This window comes from Suricata suricatta, chromosome 6, assembly GCF_006229205.1.
Source record: "Suricata suricatta isolate VVHF042 chromosome 6, meerkat_22Aug2017_6uvM2_HiC, whole genome shotgun sequence".
Lineage (NCBI taxonomy): Eukaryota > Metazoa > Chordata > Mammalia > Carnivora > Herpestidae > Suricata > Suricata suricatta.
The window spans coordinates 37,138-43,483 of record NC_043705.1 but is presented as its reverse complement, the minus strand read 5'-3'; the positions used below and the strand labels follow the sequence as shown (position 1 = coordinate 43,483).

At 46.0% G+C, this 6,346-nt stretch overlaps 1 pseudogene; it reads right to left on the bottom strand.

Moving 5' to 3' along the window:
- Nucleotides 1–422: 422 nt before the first annotated feature.
- Nucleotides 423–6,346, bottom strand: part of LOC115294022 — a 15,704-nt pseudogene continuing 9,780 nt past the window's right edge.

Below are 6,346 nucleotides of genomic sequence, written 5' to 3'. Positions count from 1 at the left end.
TGACGTCTGGAGGACTGAGATGGCCCTGAGAATGTTCGTACACAGGTGTGTGGAGCAGACATGCACACATGTGGGGAGTGAGATGTTTTATTTGGGGAGTGCACCCGGTGTAACTGTGGAACTGGGGGTGTAGGGCGTCTACCGGATTTGTGCGTCTGGGGACATCTCCGGTGCATGGGTTCGATGCTGGTGAAAGGCAACGGGAGTTCAAATAGGTTACATGTTACATGAGGGACCTAAATGACTCACGGGATTAGTGTAAGTGGCGGAGTCCGCGTGAAGGAATGAAGGTGCCGGGGCGGACCTACACCATGCTACTAGAGCACAGGAAGGCTCATGAGGAAGGAAGGCAGGTACGTTAGGTAGAAAAAGCAAAAGGAAGGAGAAACGTGACCATACCTGGTGGGAAGGAGTACAGACGAGGCAGTGCGTGTGAAGATATGAACTCACGCTCATGTGAGGGGGAAGGGTGCGATGAAATGCCCACACCAGCACTGGGCGCTAGGTGACCCACAGATGTCCCCGTGTTCCTATGAGGAACTGTGTCTCTCCCTCTCTGTTCCTTTACAGGGGCTTCAGTCGTACTGCCTCTGCCCTGACACCCTTTCTGCTTTCGAGGGGAGAGGACAGGAAGCAGGGCTTGGGCCCAGAGCTCGGCTCCACCTCCTGTCCGGACGCGGACCCCGCCTGTCGGTTTTCCTTACCGTCCCCTCAGCACGACTGAGCCTGTGCGCAGACGAGACACAGGAGAAGGACTCTGAGACAGAGGCCTTTTCTTCCGCTGCCTGACTGCAAGCAGGGGCCGGCACACACCACTCACGAGGAGGGACTTCCTCCTGACCTTCCCTGTCTTCTGGGGATGGAATGAAAATAAACAAACACATAAAAAACCCAACACATTGAGGTGGCATTTTCTGGAGTCATGAAAACATCAGCAATCCAAACACTGAGATGGGGCATTGCCCAGAGTTCATCAAAAGATACACACTGAGTACATGTAAGTCACACATGGCGACCAAACATGGGACTTACTCTCAAAGAAATGAAGGTGACTTTCTCGTTTGAAACTCAAAAACTGTAAGGTGAGTTGACCTTTGAAAACCTCACTTCCTCTAAAATGTAAGTAAAAAATAATGATTAAAATTGTGCTTATGGTGGATGCCCAAGATACTGAGTACCTCGTATGTGATATTTCTGGAGATGTGTAGAGAGAATTGAGCACTGAGAAAGAACATGCCTGGAAAACTGTGCAGTCACTAAAGTTGGATATTATTAGCTTGATTTCCCTCATGGGAAATTGTGCAGTTAGGGAATGTGGGATCCAAGTTGTGTGAAGACCTCTGCATCTGTATCAATGTACTTACATGTGCATATCTATCTACACACACATACATAGTAAAGATAGAAGACAGATCGATGAAAGGATATGTATAGATATAGATAAAATTGATTTGCAGGATTCCCTGGGGTCTCTGGTACTAGAGATGGTCAAAGTGAGACTGCACAGATTCCTCTTCCTTAAATGTACTTCTACATTTCTCTTAGACTTTTAATCTTCCCATTCAGGTCCTTTAATAGCTTCTACCAGAGAAAACTGGGATGCTGACATGGTGTATTTCTGCCCACCACTTAGAAACAGAGACCCTGGGCAGTCCTTGAGAGCGGGGACATTTATAGCCATTGCCGAGCAAACGCACTCAATTCTCATTTTTGGCTAACAGGCTGCCTCACCACCATGCCCCGATGGCCCTCGACCCCTCCACTTCCCCACCGCTTACTGCTCTGAATGTGCTTGTCTTGAGAAGAGACACAGATGTTTCCTGACTGTGAATCCTTCGCCATCTGCTCGTGGATATGGACCAACCTAGACGGTCCAGGACGTGAAGAATCTTCACGCGACTTTAAGACCTCTGGGAAAGAGAAGGACAATCAGGTAGTATTTGCCTTCGCTAAACATTCAAGAGATACCATGTAGAATCACACACAGGGCACTTAGCTTCATGATGAATCTAGGCTAATTTGTATTCAAAGTCCTAAAATCGAGGTCTGTAAAAATGTTTGTTGGGATGAAGGATCCGATTACCTGTGAGTGCCCGATGTTTTCTGCAGTGTGTCTGAGCTCCAATTCTTGCCTGGTGCACAAGAAGGTGCCCATATGATTTGGTATTATTCCTGTTTACGACAAGAGTAAATTTGGAGGATGTGTATCTAAAGGTGTTCAGTTGTGGTTTATGGTATGTGAGTCCTGCTTCTTCCTGGGAGGTTCAGAATTGGCAGCAAAGAACGGACTGACTTCCACCGCCGGTCCTTAGCCTCCTGTCCCAGACATCCGCCTCTGGGGGACCTCACGCGAGGGCCCTGCGCTATGGCTGTGCAGGACTGGACGCGCCAGGAGGAATCCCGCGGCGGACTTCACGGCACACCTCTCCACACTGGACACAGCTCCCCTGTCGGAGCTACTAAATGGCTCGGCTCTCATTGGCCATGTCATTGGTGTCACTTTTTCTCACACGCCCCACATGTAGTTCTCATCCATGGTGGCATCTATACTTCCCGAACTCATGGCCTACCTTTAATCCTTCCCAACTGATAGGCAAATCCTAGGTTGTTGGTTAGTTTCCCATTACACTATATTTGTTTCTTGGATCACCTCTCCCTCTACAGTGATTTTAAACCTATCCTGGAAATCACCGGTTTTCCTTCCTCCTGCATTTCCCATGGATTTTCAGTAAAGAAATTGGTAAATTTTTGTTCCTGATAAAATCACATATATTGCTTTCCTTATACATACATCTCCTTTGTCGGCTGGGTGACTGGAGTGTCTCATAGGTCATGTTGGTGTAAGGAGGAGACAAGTCAGTGGAGGTGGTAGATTTTTCAGAGGGCCAGTCTGTGTACCAGGTTGGATGAGTACAGTGTATGTGTCTGTCATGTTTCTTCAACAATTTCATGTAGTGAGTGTCAGGGTGACCTAACCATTGTATGTGAACGAGGCATGTGATGTGTCGGTTGACATGCAGCACAGGTCTGTCCATGTACAGCCAGGACATCTTCTTTGTGTCATGAATGATCTGTGTGTCATACACTATTGAAGTTCAAGTAGTTACCTAATCTCCAGTTGGTTTATGAGAGACTCTATGAACCTGGGGGATTCTGGGAGATCTGCTGAGACCGTGAAAGCGTTGGAAGGACGGAGATGGAGACGTCATATGAGCTCCTAGATTGTGCAACTGCACGAGGGACCTAAGGGACTAGGAAGAGAGGAGTTTTAGAAGACGGCATATAACTGTGTTGGCTTCATGCATTATTAACGTGAAATCCGAAGTTCTACAAGAGTGACATGATCTGTGTGAGTTAGAGATGACGGTACCTAAGGAATGAGGTTAGAGGAAGCAAGCTTGAAGAATACAAATGCTCCAAAATGAGAAGTGAAGGTTTACTATGTGAGGATCTGAGCTTAGGAGTGTGTCTGGGAGTGTCAGGAACCGAGAGCAGAGAATGGGGAGTGAAGGGATGTGTGTTACTAAGTGTAAATGGGAGGGCTCACACTGACGAGTCTACTTGTGGGTGTGATGGAATAGATTCCTGTGTGTTTACAAGGGTAGGAGGCTGCTGGCTAGAACACCGAGGATCCTTTGCAACTCTCTGCCCCTTCTTCACCCGTTAGAGGACACATACTAAGGAGCTGACTCCTCTCTCAAAGAAAAGGACACCCACTGCTTCTTCCTCAGATGCTCTCTCAGGTCCCTGCTGGCCCGGGTCACACTGGCTGTCAGACTTTGCCCAGATTACGACTGAGCTGGAAAGTGCCCTTCCTTTCTCCTTATAAGCAGTTATAGGTGAAATATTCCGATTCAGAGGATTCATGCTTTGCCTCAGAGACCAGAGGGTTGTCGTTGAAACAGTGCTCAGGCGGTGGATCCTATGTGTGCGACTTGGAGGTTCTTAGAAAATGAAAGGAAAGCCATAAAAATAGCTGGTTCCATTCTGTTCCTCCCCTACACTCTTCTCTCTAACCTACTCTCCCCGCGGCCGCCACCCCCCATCCCGTGGACATACTTATTTTGTCCTAAACCGTTTTCTTTGGCCTGGGCAGGGAACCGGCATATTTCAGCATCCTGTTCTTCTGTGTGGACGCAGCTACTGGGGCTCCTCAAATCCGTTCACCCTGCTTAGGATTTTTGGTACCATTTGCCTTCCTTCACATCTGATCCTCTGTGTTGACCCTCTGCATCCCACATCCTAGAGATTTACAGCCTCAGATGAAACACTTGATGAATTTGTATTTTTGAAGAACATATTCTTTATCAGTGTATCAGTGCGCCCTTTTGCAAGTTAATCAAGCTCATTGCTCACTGATTGTTGAGGGTTATGATCGTCTCTGGGGCGCCTGGGGGGCTCAGTGAGTTACGCGTCCCACTTCGGCGCAGGCCATGATTTCACAGTTTGAGTTCAAGCCCTGTGTCAGGCTCTGTGCTGATGCGTCAGAGCCTGGAGCCTGCTTCTGATTCTGTCTCCCTCTCGCTCTGCGCCTCCCTGGCTGGTGTTCTGTCTCTCTCTCTCTCTCTCTCTCTCTCAAAAAGAAATAAACATTAAAAAAATGATGATCATCTCTTATGGATGTGTCTGTATGTGTATTATGCACAGATTGTAACAAACTGTTGTGATGGAGGCAACGTGACTTGTGTGCCTAAGTTCCTAACCTGTTGCTGAAAGCAGGTCAGAGGCTTAATGTATAATTGATTTGTTGTTTATGGAGCCGAATTATAAGGTGAATTCTGTGTGAGTGAGAATGGTAGGGATGCTGTGTCTGTTTCCGTTCAGCTACTCTGTGTGTGTGTGTGTGTGTGTGTGTGTGTGTGTGTAGACTGCAAGTCCCATGATTACAGAGTGGAGTGTGTATATGCTCTGATTGAAGTGCACAAGGTAATTACTAGGAATATTCTCTTTAAGACTAACACAATTAGTGCATTTATGAAATCTAAAGGAATAATGAAAGAACATTAGGGGATGTAAAAACAAAGTTGTAAGAGAAAGTCTATTAGCTTTGAGATCCAAGGCAAACGGGGGCGGGGGTGTGTGGAGAGGATGTGTCAGGGCAAGTGTACAGGGACCTGAGACTGCATTAGAAAATAAAGGTATAAAATACTGAGGTCTGTGGGATGAAGAGAATCTCTGAAAACTGCCAAACAATTTAACTCAAGCTTTCGCCAAACAGAAGTAAGTCCAGATAGCAACATCCATGTAATAGAATATGTAGAACATCACCTTTTAGAGTAGCCCCATATTAAAAGCAACCCAAATACTCAAAAAATTATAATCAATCAAGGAATTATTTATATTCATAAAATATGTGTATATGAAACTAACTAAAGATACACAACATAGATCAATCTCAGAATTATAATGAGTGTCAGTAATTAGACACAGACTACACCTTGTGCACTACTATGTGCATGAAACTAAAAGAAAACAGGGATAACTAATCAAGAGTTTTCAGAGTCAGAGAAACGATCACTGCTTGCACGGTAGGGACAAAACCGGGGATAGAGAATTTACACGCACGTGGAAGATTATAAGGAATGATCAGGATAAAGAGTGTGAAAAGTGTGCATGGGGACGAGTGTGAAAACAGGGGCTATAACAACACAGGAAAGGGATGGGTCTCGGGCTGGATGTCTTTGACCTCTACCCCAGGTCCACATCTTGAAGGTCCTACCACTTTGGGTCTGTTTCAAGCTGTTAGCAATTTCACACCTTTGTCTGGTTCATACTGACAATACCGACACACTTTTCCGTGTTTCCACTAGTAAAATTCTCACACCCAGACACTCTCCCACCATTTCCTCAAAACCCTATTCTCCCCTGATCTTTTGGGGCTTATTCTAGTCCTTTCAAGTCTTTTTCCCTTGCAAGGGGTGGCTTCCACTGTTGGTCACGGAAGAAGGTGAAGATACATTTTGAGTGTCTTTCTGTACTGGGCAGCCTTGTAGCAACTACTGGGCAGAATCACCCAATTTATCTCTGGCCTCTGCCTAGATCCCAGGGTATTCAGTGCACTCTCCTTACCAGCAGAAGTGAACTTGTTTTCCGAAGAGATGCAGGGCCTGAAGCTGACGAAGAGGAAGAATCTCCCCTTGCTGTGTGGTATTGAGTTGGGGGCATTCTCTTGCATCCATGCTGCAGGACTTGTAAATTACATAAAAATAATCGAGATGTAGTCCGTGTTTGGCGTTTGTACATTTAGCCATCCATTAAACAAATAAGAAGAGTCTACTATATGACATGTTTTGTGATCAAATGTGTCATATTTTCATGGATACCATAATATGGTTCATTTATTGTA